Source organism: Cryptotermes secundus, unplaced genomic scaffold (genome assembly GCF_002891405.2).
Source record: "Cryptotermes secundus unplaced genomic scaffold, Csec_1.0 scaffold150, whole genome shotgun sequence".
Classification (NCBI taxonomy): Eukaryota; Metazoa; Arthropoda; class Insecta; order Blattodea; family Kalotermitidae; genus Cryptotermes; species Cryptotermes secundus.
Genome location: NW_019729898.1, coordinates 566,772 through 580,353, shown reverse-complemented (window position 1 = coordinate 580,353; position 13,582 = coordinate 566,772). Strand labels below are relative to the sequence as shown.

General features: G+C 43.9%; 1 protein-coding gene across 7 annotated transcripts in view; it reads left to right on the top strand.

The window, feature by feature from the left end:
- The window catches only part of LOC111865727, a 53,258-nt gene that overhangs the window by 7,256 nt on the left and 32,420 nt on the right, over window positions 1-13,582 (top strand). For 4 of the 7 annotated variants that reach the window (XM_023853969.2, XM_033751942.1, XM_023853971.2 and 1 more), the window contains exon 1: window positions 11,327-11,542. The exons of 2 other annotated variants lie outside the window; for them this stretch is intronic. The gene's annotated coding sequence lies outside the window, so the exon portion shown is untranslated. Of the gene's footprint in view, window positions 1-7,179; window positions 7,247-11,326; window positions 11,543-13,582 lie in introns of those variants that run through there. One more of the 7 variants, XM_023853968.2, reaches the window with a different exon arrangement.

Sequence of the window (13,582 nt, the reverse complement as noted above, 5' to 3'; positions counted from 1 at the left end):
CGTAGCGAACATACCGTAGCGCTCTGTGTGGTCGAACCTTTAGACTCGCTCCATTCCTTACTGGACTACTAGTGTCTTATCTTCCACTGTGACTGACTTGTTTCTGATTTACGAATCGATCACTTCTTCAGCTTCCGTTGTCCGCAGCTGAACACTCGACTTCTCTTGAATGAATTATGACTGAATCGTTGCACTCTTGAACCGAACTGAACTCTCGAATGATGGCTCCCTTACGAGTGACTCGTTCTGAGTCTGAGTCCAGTCTTATGTTACAACCGACGGTCAGTCGGCCAGTCTATCCTGGAATAAAGCACCCATTTGGGGCTTACAACCAGATTTTTATTGCTATCATACCGTTCTGGTTTTCTTGATGTGGGGCGCTTTCTGTGACGACAGGACGGGTCTGTCATTTACAACTGCTGTTGGTCCTCGCCAGCGCAGTCATGTTCGAGCCCGAGTCCCGTGGAACTCGCCATCATATTTTATTGCCTCAGATTCGACACTTCCCCATCATGGAGGGGTAGGTCCGCGTATTTATGTCCCACAGAAACAGGGTGACCCATTTATACCTCCAAGCACTCGGTTCCCTCTTCGGTGCCTTCTGTGAGGTTGAGGCATTCCAACCCGCCTCCACACGGGGTCCTCAGCACGGACCGCATAGAACACAACACTTCCAACCGTTCCCTTGCGTGCGTATCCGTTTCTGCGATAACTTGTTTTGTTTAGCGTGGAAACGTGTTTCCCGGCTGTACCCTGGCAACGGCCGTCTCTTCTGACTCCACAGTCCTAGCTCTGAGCGGACGTGTCACAATAACGTATCTAAAAGAGAAAACAAATGACGTTCGAATTTTGGTATTGTAACTGAATAAGTGGTTTAGAAGAGTTCTGCCTCTTAGGGTACAATGCCCTTTAGTTAGTCGAAAGTCAATCAAGTTAACGGCGTTACATAGCCATTGGGCCTCGCCATAGCTCAAGCGGTTAGTCGCTGGCTTCGATCCCGGGTCTGGTCAAGTGGGATTTGTGGTGGACAAAGTGGTGCTGGGGCAGGTTTTCTCCGAGTACTTCAGTTTCCCCTGCCAATCTTCATTCCACCAATTACTCCACAATCACCCTCACCTATCATCTGGGGCTGGTACAATAGGCCAGAAGTGGCCGCAGTATAAGGGACTTAGTGCCACCCAACTAGCAATAAATCAAAACACATAGCCATTGCCACGACAAATTCAAATCCTACAGTAGACTTAGAATTTACCAGAAAGTCTAGTGGAATTCTTAAATATATGATAACATCTGTCCTGTAAGTCAGAGTCAGAGCCAGATTTACTTTATGACCGGCGGTTTACCGCCAATTATTTCGTCTTGGCGACAAGCCCCTTGAGACCCACTACCAGTAATATTTTTTTTTATTGCCTTCATAGTCCTTATGTAACATTCTCTCTGTCGAGAGGGTGGGTCTGTCGTTTACACTTGCTGCTGGTCCTCGCCAGCGCACACACTCTCGGGTGCGAATCCTGCGGGACTCATGACCATATTTTACCCTCTCAGATCAGAGACACCGCAAACCTGGGGGGTTCAGGTCCCCGTATTTATATCCCCCAAGAACAGGATGGCCAGTTATGCCTCTAGGCAGTGGATTACATTTCGTCGCATCATACGACTCGCAAGGCTACTGTGGAGGTGTTCGAACTCGCCTCCACACGGTGTTCTGTTCTTTCTATATTCCGGGGTTTCTTAAGTAGCTTTATCCCACTTGACGCTTTTCGTGATTCGCTCTAACTCGCTTTTACTGCGCCCAGAGGAATTGCTCCAAATGGTCTATGACTGTTCCATCAGAGCTTGACAGTACGTTGTCCCAGTTTTCCAGATACAGAAAGAAATCTGCGTACCAGAGCCTGACATAAAATTTTAAAGGCGCATAAATATAGAGAATCGTAAACAATCCCGTTCTGTAAGACATTTACACCTTTTCTATAAAATACAGGAGGCGAGTCAGCGGTCTACATGCCAAACCTGGATTCATGACAGTGCTAAAGCAAGATCCCTCTAGAATATCATTTTCTAGAATGCTAGATTTACCTCGTAACAGACTAGAGACTTTCCTATCCAATCAACCATAATTCTTAATTAACATTGTAGCGTATAGACCCGTTGCTAAGCGGTGACTCTGTAAACAGCGGCCGTTGCTAGGTAACGCCCGCCACATACACACAACAAGAGAACAACGGGGTCATGCAATCAGTTTCTAAACGATGGAACGGTAAATACGCCTCTACGAGAGTACGGTTATTGTTGGAAACTGTGTCTTCTATTTGGTCCGTGCAAAGTAATTATAAAGAGGAGAACTGGAGCAACAAATTCAGTTGGGACTTGAAAGCCCGGCTATGAAGAAAAGAATTAGTTGCAAGTGTGTGGCTGTGCAAAGAAGACTATATGTGCTGTAGTTACAATGAGACTGTTACAATTACTGCGTTAAAATCCGTTGCCAGGATACGACTAATGAAGACTGAGAAGACTTAGCGGGTGCTGAAGTGATTTGTGAAGAGTGGAAATCAGCGATATCGCTGTAACTGCTTGTAGTTCCGAGTTGTGTGTGCGAGTGGTCAATAAATCCGTTCACCAATCTATACCCCTTCTATAGTCACAAACATAAATTGTGACAATATGTTTCCAAGGGCATACACCGTCTACAGTTGAAAGAAAGTCGTTAAATCATGTATGTAAGCAACAGAGTAAAAGTTTGCTATGGCGTTTCGTTAAATCCTGCATTTACAATTTGTTAATGTTAATTCAAATGAATACCTTGCTTTGTTGCTTCCAGCAATCTAGATTCGTATTTGATTGTTATGTTGTCACGTGTTAGTGACTAGACGCGTGGTTTCGGTTGTTAATTGGATTCATTTAACTCTTATAAATCGTAACTACATCAGTAACACTATCACTAATTCGCGCTCTCGGCTTATCTCTACAGCACACACTAAACCTTCTCAGTTTATCATCTCGAGCCGCTGCTAGGTCACGGCTCCCAAAAATGTTGATTCCTCAGCTTTCGTGTTCACATCCTTACCGGCTGGCGACTTTCTCATATTTGACTGCCTCAGCTGTCAACTGACTGCAACTGCTGGCGGACAGACTGACTGCCAAATTGCTGATGGTTCTCGCCAGCACAGCGATTATTAGTTCCAAGTTCCACGGGACGCATTACCTTATTTTATTCTCTTACGGCTCTGGGAGCTCTCCGACTACTCTAGCCAAACTGCCGACTCGACTGGTGTCCTCGTTATATAACCACGGCAAGGACCACATAGAAAACACTTCAAAGAATTTCTGCATTCAGCTTTTGTCTCACAGCAGGCAGTTCCTTCTGGCTCCATTATTTCGGTTTCCAGCCGTATGTCACAATATTTATCCATACGTTGGGTATATGTGAACAGGGATAGCGCAGTCGGTATAGCGACTGGCTACGGGCTGGACGATCGAAGGTTCGAAGTTCGAGTCCCAGTAGGGTCAAAAATTTTCACTTTTCCACGTCGTCCAGACTGGCTCAAGGGCCCACCTAGCCTCCTGTCCAACGGATAACGGGGGCTCTTTCCTCGCGGGTAAAGCGGCAGGGGCATGAAGCTGACCACTCAGCTCTAACTAGTGCCGAGGTCAAGAAAACGTGGATCTATACATCCACTCCCCCCATACGTCTTCACGGCTTAAAGCTTAATTAGTTAAGTACAGGGACAACTTTACCTTTTACCTTTAACAATGGGTTAAATGGGAAATTTTGTGGACAGTAATGAATGTTGTGAAAGGAAAGAGCACGATCTGTTTTAAGATACTATGTGGATAGTCACTTTGTGAAGATTACGCAATATGACGTTTAAGGGTATTAGTTGCGGCCGCGCCATAGCTCAAGCGGTTTGTCACTGGCTTCCCATCACGGCGGCCCGGGTTCGATCCCGGGTCTTGTCAAGTGGGATTTGTGGTGGACAAAGTGGCGCTGGGCAGGTTTCCTCCGAGTACTTCGGTTTCCCCTGCCAATCTTCATTCCACCAGTTGCTCAACAATCACCCTCACCTATCATCTGGGGCTGGTACAATAGGCCAGAAGTGGCCGCAGTAGAAGGGACTTAGTCCCACCCCACTAGCAATAAAAAAAAAGAATATTAGTTAACTTGCCTCAGTTTTGAGCCATGTAGGCTTTTCATCCGATTAAAGTACCATTCGTCTTTCCCTCAGTTGTATTTGTTTCGTAGGAAGACAGTGATGATCATTTCGGATGAAAATAAATGATGACTCGAGAAGAAACATCTGCGGTCTTTTCAGTGCACCCAACTAAAAGAGAGCCCTCTCAGCAAGAAGCCAGAAGTGACGAAGATTAATATGCGTAGAACAAAGAGGCCAAATAAACATTTACGTGGGAATGCTTTCTTTATATTGCTGTTCATCTTTGACTACAGAGTCGCTACTGACAAGTGCAAGACCCATAGACTGAGACCTGAGGGCGGGTTGTGGCGAAAGTGAGTACAGGCTGCCCACGCCGCTTGTACGTAAAGTGGGGGAAAGGTGCAGCCGAATCCCGTATTGAATCAGACAGGAGTAAGACTTGAGGTGCGACCAACACACCTTCAGATGTGGTCAAGCACATTGCTGCAAGATTAAATGCACCTCACGCGGTGGAAAGAACACTCGTATTTTATACAGGGCCGAATTTACAGCTGTGTGGGGGTGCCCGGAGCAGTAACATTTGGAGGATCATATCGGTAAAAACAAATTTAAGTTAGGAAAGTTCCTGTTTTTATTTTTCTTCTTTTCTTATACTAACTGGGTAACTTGGCCGCGCCATAGCTCAAGTGGTTAGTCGCTGAATTCCCACCGCTTCGACCCAGGTTCGATCCCTGGTCTGGTCAAGTGGGATTTGTAGTGGACAAAGTGGCGCTGGGGTAGGTTTTCTCCGAGTACTTCGGTTTCCCCTGCCAATCTTCTTTCTTCCAAATCCTCCATCATCATAATCACCCGGGGAAGGTAAAATAGGTCAATCAGTGGCCGCCGTGCGGAGTGGACCCAACTGGACTCCACCCCCCACTAAGCGAATTAAAAAAAATTGGTAACTCTATGAAGCTTGTGTCATTGAGAAGCCGCCAGTTGCTCATCTATTCAAGAATTTCCCAACATTCTATGGCACCCGAGTGTTTATTACCTTGTTCATAGAAGCCCTCCACTGGTTCCTATCCTGAGCCAGATGAATCCAGGCGATACCACCCCATCGTATTCCCCTCAGATCAATTGTAATATAATAACTAAGAATACAAACTACCCTCACATGATTATACAGAAGCGGAAGTCACAATAAAATCCGTGAATTTTGTTTCTATTTTGTGGAGGGCACGGGGTGACCTCCCCGACGCTCCTGAAATCTGACGCTGGTTATATCACATGAAAAGAAAATGTTTCAATGGTCCATTCGAATGTGATATGCCAGAATTATGCTTGAGATTAAACCAGTTTTCGACGAGATTGTTTGTATTAATAATGAGTTATAAATCTTCAGGATACGAGGCAGTAATAGATTTGTTGTACCGTTCATATGGACATGAAGATGACCAGGATTTGTGGTCTCACAGCGGTGATTGTGAAGAGTTCTTCTCTGATATAACGCCGTGTAGTCCGTTGAAAGTTGACCGATGTTTGTTGCTCGACTTTTTCTTCGACCCTGAAGAAGTAGGCAGTACATCGGTTTTCAACGGACTACACGGTATTATATCCCAGAAGAGAGAACTCTTCATGAAGATGGGAAATTTCAGCAGATTGTTGTTTTATCAAACAGACGATCAATAACATTATGTCTCTTATGGTTAATTACCGTTTAACATAAAGGCTTCTACATCTGTCCCATTACAAAAATTGATACTTAGATAGGTAAAAAAGGTAAAGTTGTCCCTGTGCTTAGCTAATGAAGCACTGCGCCATGAAGGTGTATGGAGGAATGAATGTATAGATCATTGTTTTCTTGAACTCGGCTCTAGTTGGAGGTGAGCGGTCAGCTTCATGCTACGGTCGCTTTACCACCGGGGAAAGACCTCCCTGTACCCATTGGATAGGAGGCTGGATAGTCCCCAGAACTGGTCTGAACGACGAAGAGAAGAGCAAATTCTTGACCCCGCCGGGACTCGAACTCCCACCCCTCGGCCGTCAAGCCCGTAGCCAGTCTATACTGACTGCGCTATCCCAGCTCCTGTATTTAGATAGGTATATTCTGAAAAATAGATATATCCCAAGGCCTGACATAGGCTGTGGTTAGGGTAGGTGGAACAAAATTGTAGGCCCATTACAGAAACCTTTAGAAGAAAAACCGTTAAGTGCCATTTGTAGGCCTGGTGTAGTGGTGGCGCTATAAATAACCAGTAGACAGTCGTTAGAATTGTTCTGTAAAGACACTCTGTGCTTTATACCACAGTATAGAACACGTAAAATTGGGAAGTTATTGCCTAGTGTAAGTAATATAGAGGTAATTTAAAGCAAAGGCCTACATAAACTCCAGATATTGACACGTATTGGGTGGTACGCGTGACGAAAATAACGGGTTCTAGTTCGGATGATTGGATTTATCAGCATTTCGATTACACTCTCTCTCTTAATTAAAATTAACACAGCTCTCTCACTGATTTACACAATGTACGGTTCACCGCTGCAGACGCACTGGGATTCCCGGTCTTCACTAGTCAGCCAGTCAGTCGTCACAGATGGCGGTGAGGTTGTCAGTCTTATGCGCCGGCCGCCCTTTAGCCCCAGGAAGGTTCGTGGTACGCATTTCTGTTAGGTGCTGAGTCGAAATCAGGACCATAGTGCAGCTGGAAGAATTAGGTAAATTGAAAAATCTAATGACCTCATCGGGATTCGAACCCTCGACCTTCCGGCTTGTAACATAGTGCCGCAGCCAACTACGCTAAATAAAAGAAGGATAAATGTGTGTGTAATTGCACGAAGCGCCAGAAACAGTTTATACTTCTGCGAACAGTTCAAGGCAGATTAAGATAAATAGTGTATGAAAAGAGTGAATAAAGTATATGAATAGAACTCTCACACAAGGCCCTTGTAACCACTTTCTATAGCCTCAATTAATGTCAATCTTTACATGTAACAAGTTTTTAAGTATTTTGTCGTATGAATGGCAACAGATTGCTATTTATTTCAGGGGTCATGCGGTACAAGGCACGGACTGTCTACTCTCTATAGCTGGGATAGTGGTCTCAAATCCTACGGTTTGTATCCCTGCTTTTTTTTTCGTGTCTGTGTTCTGCATAGGTAGAGGCCTTGCCATGGGCCGATCCCTCGTCAATATAATTCTGCTTACTGTCTTCAGACCTTACTTCTGATTTAGAAAAGGCCGGAGAATTTTACTCCTAAACTAAGATTTGTAGGGTATGAGGTTCTCACAGCGGTGGTTATGGAGGGTTCTTTCTTCAGGTCTGTAACGTAGTGTAATCCGTTGAAATTCAACCGACGTTGCGGGGGAACATTTAGCTTCAATCATCATCGTCGAATAATGGGCTAAGCGAGAAACCAGGAAGAAAAGCTACTTACGACCTGGTGACTTACTCCTTACCCCTGAAGATGGAGGCGAAATGTTTTTTAACTTTCAGTGGACTACACGGTGTTGTATCTCAGAAGAGCGAGGATATAACTCTACGAAAATGAGATTGTTGAAGTGAAGGTTTATTACGTAATTTGAGAGACACGCTATGCGATCGGTTAGAGTAAAGTAGCCTGCATATTTAATGATATGAAGGAGTATTACGTGTCAGTCATTCAGTTTTGTATTTATTTTCTTTTATTGCTAGTGCAGTGGGACTAAGCCCCTTGGCACACTTCTTAAGTTTCGGCCACACAGAGCGCTACGTACGCTATGTTCCCTATGTTAGCTGCGTCGCAGAGTGTACACAGCGTACGTAGCGTACGTAGCGCTCTGTGTGGCCGAACCTTTACGGTATGGAAAACTGTACTTCATTTTACGTAAGATATGAACGAGTTTAGTTCATCAAGGGCTGTGAGAATCGTAATACACTCCAAAATAAGTATATTTGGGCAAAGATAATGTTACGGAATGGTATAGAGATAACATGAAATGTGTAATAAAATTATAAACTTCAAAATTTATTTCTTAAATTTTATGTTAATTATTTCCTCTATGCCTTGGTGAGGCAGTTAATAACAGCAACCTAAACTCCAGCTACAGTCTTCTAATTGCTTTCATAGAGTGTAATTACAAGACAAGTTTCATATGCTTTACTGTTAAACACCTTACCTTCAGAACATCTGAAAACAGCAGCTGATGGGCCTATGTTTAAGCTGTCTTGATTTGTGAGAGGGAGCTTTCTGAGTCCGTCCATCTCTCTTGCAACAGAATATTATATATACGGGGGAGACAGAAAAGAGGTCGTATATGATATAAAACTTAAAGCATGTGATATTCGAAACTAAGGAAAACATTTATTTCTCGAAATATCCTCTAACAACATTGATATACTTGCCCCATTTTCTACCAGGGAGTCGAAACCCGCACCATAGCGTTCTTTTCCACTGTTTCTGAGTCACTTCCGCGCCTCCGTCTCAACTTCTTCGTCATAGGCGAAACTATTGAAACCAAGTGATGCACCCCTGATTCGTCGCCAGTTACAATCCTGCTGACCGTATCTTCTGTTTAATCTGAATACCATAAAAGATGTTGCAAGGACAGACCCATTCGGTTCATTTGTACTCGATCCTTGAGTTCTCTGTCAAACCACCGTGCGCACACTTTCCGAAGCTTCAAACTATCATGCATTATACTGCATGCTAAACCGTGAGAACAACCTAGTGCAGTTGCCACACTGTCTCTCTTTATCCTCCTGTCAACTCGAAGCAACTCTCCCACCCGCTGGAGAGTTGCTTCTGTAGCAATCTCAACAGGGCGAAGTGGTCGGGTATCATCTACGACTTTCGAACGTCCTCGAGAGAACTTCTCGAACCAGATGTAAAACGCTCCACGCGACAAACACTTCCCACCGTAAACAGACAAAATTTCTCTATGAACATCCTTGCATGGAACCCTTTTGCCCACAAAAGCGCACGACAGAACGTTGCTCTTCGGTATTATACTCCTCAAGCACGGTCACCATTTTTGACTACTGAAACCAGCCTCTGAACATGCGCATGCACATCTGCTACCTAGACTATCACATAGCTGGGCTGTGCTACCACCTAGTGATACTCATAAAAAACCTATTACATCCGTTAGAGCTGTTTTGGTCGCACTTCCGTTTGTGACTTGTTTACTGACTTTCCTTCTTCTCTGTCAGTTGTAGACCACTTTCTGAATCATATAAAGTGTGTGACTATAAATTTTTATAATAATCAAGTATAGGTGACCTATTTTTATCAACTCTTTAACCCCAGAATGTCTTTTAGTATGTTTTCAGACAAATAATTTAGTCTATACTTAAGGTTTAATTTTGTCAGCCAACCCAGTTGCCACCTTCAGGAGAATTAGTTGACAATTACAGGTAATTTAAACGGAAATCAATATTCAAATTGCTGTAAGTCTTTCATTAGCTCTATTTTATTTAAATTCATGTGAACTATCATCTACTCTTGAACGCAAATGCGTTTCATTGAAACATTCTGTAGACAGTCTCATGCTGAAACTGCTCCGTTCGAAATGTCCACAGATTGCATTTAAACAAATGAGAAGCGAGTAGCGAGAAGAGTTCAAAGCGTGGTTTACAACATGGCGTCTTTCCGCAGTATCCTGTATGTCTTAGCATACAGCTGTTGCAATGAAGATAGGCATCGTGTGTACCGCTCGGAAAACACTTCCCCGTTCTCTAACCGCGCCGTCGCCTGCTGCTGATGTTTTCTTTACTTGCAGTACATATACATTGCGAATACAGCATGGAACGTACCCTTTCGAATTCGACTGTAGCTTTCTCCAGTTACGACAAAGCATTTGTGAATATATTTCATTCTCCCTTTCCAATTTCCTGCTTCATAAGAGACCTCTGTTTGTTGACACGAACCCCGACGTTCATTATTTAGTAGCTGTTACGTAAACTAGTTCAGTGTACGTGTATTAATACAGAAACTGATGCCATACTGTATAATGACGTATTTGCGACGTTGTCAATCGCTGTATTTATATGGCTTATTATTGGAATCAACAAACTTTATATAAGATTTGAGGTTTTCACGGCGGTGGCTATGAAGAAAGCAGTCTTCTGGGATGTGGCGCCGTGTATATATTGTGTTAACCGACGTTTCGGAGGAACGTATCGCCTCCATCTTCAAGGTAGAAGACAAGAAGAAATCCGCGAGCGAACTAGCGTGAGCAGGTTCAAGAGTCTGTTCCTCCTAAACGTCGGTTAACACAATATATACACGGCGCCACATCCCAGAAGACTGCTTTCTTCAACAAAATTTATGCTTCGCCAGAAGAAATCTTGTCGAAAGAGTTAGCCTGTGCTTTGAGGTGGAAATGATAGATGACGGATTAACACTTTGTGATCTTACTCTTGAGGTCCCGGGTTTGAAGAACGCCCCGGGGACAGGCTGTTCTATGTTTTATGTTGTGATTTTTCTCAGTGAATAGAAGAAAGTTCCGGGATAGTGTTTTGAAATAGACCAGGATAACTTACTTCTACGCCCTATGCATTTTACAATTCACAAACACCCTCTCATTCGACGCTCCACAATATATGTGGCAAAAAAAAAAAATACGAAAAGCCATAATTTGATGATGAATCGACAGTCGATGAAAATAAAACCCAAACCCGGGTCAACACACCTACAGGATCTGTTTGCATATCATGATGAACCTGGATAATTTATTCCTCTGTGTTTCACTGCCAAGGCTTCGTATAGCTTAAGTTCATATAAATCAAAGTGATTCATTGATACAAATAAAATGGGTGTTCTGTTAGAATACCGTAACTTTTAATAACACACCATCTGTTTAGTGACAGAAACAGTTTATTTTTCGTAGTTTAAGACACGTGTAGAAGCGAAAGAAAAATGTTGGTTTTGAACTGTGTGCCAATTTACTCTATCGAGTTTATTTGGCCTAGCTGTGTCCAATGGGGACGCGGAGTTAATTTATACAGATCAGAGGAAGCAGTATCTGAAGGACGGCTTTCTTCTTGCGCCTGTTTATTCCAATCGACACCCTGTCTTCTGTGATGTCGATACAAAGTAAACAAATAGGCCACATAGCTGAGCGCTTGATACTAACCAAGCGTTCCCAATATAGAACATCCCTCCACCTCCTCCTACAATCGTGGAACAGATGTAGCTTGTTCATTGTACTGGCCTATAGGAAGGAGAACAGACTTAGGAACCGAGAAACTTGGACCAGCAGGACTTTTGTATCATCAGTTATGTTTCGTTTTCAGTGAGAGTATGTGTAATGCAGCACCAGTGATTGTGACAGGGGCATCGAGCGTCGCCGTCGAGTTGGTGGCTCTCCTGTTCAATATTCGGGAGGTCCAGGGTTCAAATCTCGGCCCGGAGACTGGTATTCCTGACAGGTATTTCATGGCTTTGCTCAGTCCATCCAGTCAAATTTTGGGATATTATCCCAAAATAGGTGCAACCTCTTTCATTGACATTCTTTCCAGTTCTTTCACTGATCCTCCATGGTTAACGTAGGCCATGTATTGTGCTCTGCTGACAGAGTCGTTAAATAAACCGCAAATAAGTAAAGGTAAAAGGTAAAGCTATCCCTGTAACAGGACGTTGAGGCCCATAGGGTTGTGAGACGTCGAGGCTCCCACATTATCTAGACAATCGGCTCACAGATGACGGTGTGGTTTTCAGCTTTACACGCTGGCCGTCCTTTACCTCTCAGGAAAATTCATGATACTCATTTCTGTTAGAGGCTGAGTCGACCTCAGGGCCATAGTGCGGCTGTAAGGGTTAGGTAAACTGGGAAAAGAATCTACTTCACCGGGACTCGAACCCGCAACATTCCGGATTGTAGCATAATGCCTCAACCAACTACGCTACCGCGTGCCCCCAGATATAAGTAAGTAAATAAAATTAAATAAATAAAAGAAGCGGCTTGATAGGCTTAGTAAACTACTCCGGATATTAAATCAAGATCTGCGACTTCAAATAATTTTCCCCCACATATTTATTATATATAATCTGCAATAAACGTATATGTTCAATAAGTACTGGCTCGTGGCGTAACTCATACATTTCTGTTCATTAAGGCATCGTTTTAATGCTTAAATTGGGGTTTTACTCAGCTCTGTCTGGTAGAGTTAGGACGGTGTATCTTTTCAGTCTATATGCAGTTTCGCTATTGTCTGGTAGGCTCACTGCCAGTGCATTAGCGTGGCTTTCTATTTTCCTTAAGTATTTGATATTCCACTTTTTTATTTCACTGAGCACTGTGTTCATTTGTAGATCTTCGTGGACCCTGTGGTTGTTCATGAACCAGTGTGCGTTCAGAATGGATCGGAGAGCCTTGGATTGAAAGAGCTGGAGGTTTCAGTATTGGAATTGGAGGTTATCCCTCATAGCTGTATTCCATAGGTCCATATGGGTTTGAGTACTGCTTTGTACAGGAGGAGTCTGCCTTCTATTGGCAGTGCCAATCTTCTTCCGAGTAGCCAGTTCATCTGTTTCGCTTTTTGGCTGAGCTGCTTTCTTTTGGTTTTGATGTGCCCTGCCCATGCCACTCTTCTATCGAGATGCATGGCCAGGTATTTCACTTCATTTTCCTGGGATAGATCAACATTGCCCATTTACACTGCCCTGAAGGTTTGGTTGCGTAGGGTGAATGTAACATGCGTGGATTTCAAACAGTTTAAAACTAATTGTCAGTGTTCCGTAACTTGTAATATATTTGTTTCATGAAACCGTCTCGTAGCATAGTATATTACGTTACTTCTAATCCAATTTATTTCTTCAGCTTGGAGGTACAGTATCGCGGATCGCCACGACTTCAAAACTGAACAAGTGAACGCCAGTAAGGCCGCTCCATAGCTCAGGCGGTTAGTCGCTGGCTTCCCACCGCGGCGACCCAGGTTCGAGCCCGGGCTTGGTCGTGTGGGATTTATGGTGGACAAAGTGGCGCTGGGACAGATTTTCTCCGAGTACTTCGGTTTTCCATGCCAATTTTCATTCCACCAATTGTTCCACAATCACCATCTATTTTCTGGGACCAGTACAATAGGCCGGTAGTGGCCGAAGTACCAAGTGGACTCAGTCTCACCCCAACAAGATTAATGAAATGCCAGTACGGGTCTGTTGACAGCCTTACTACGTATAATAATGTGTGACATAGAAGGTAAAAAATTGTAAAGTCCCTGTAATTAATTAAGCACTTACACGTACGCTATGAAGGCGTATGGGGGCGTGGGTGTATAGATCCACGTTCCCTTGACCTCGGCACTAATTGGAGGAGAGTGGTCAGCTCCACGCCTCGGCCGCTTTACCTCCGGGGAAAGAGCCCCCTGTACCCATGGGACAGTAGGCTGGGTGTGCCCCAGAACCGGTCTGGACGACGTGGAGAAAAGAAAATTGTTTACCGTACTGGGACGCGAACTCTGTGCCCTCCG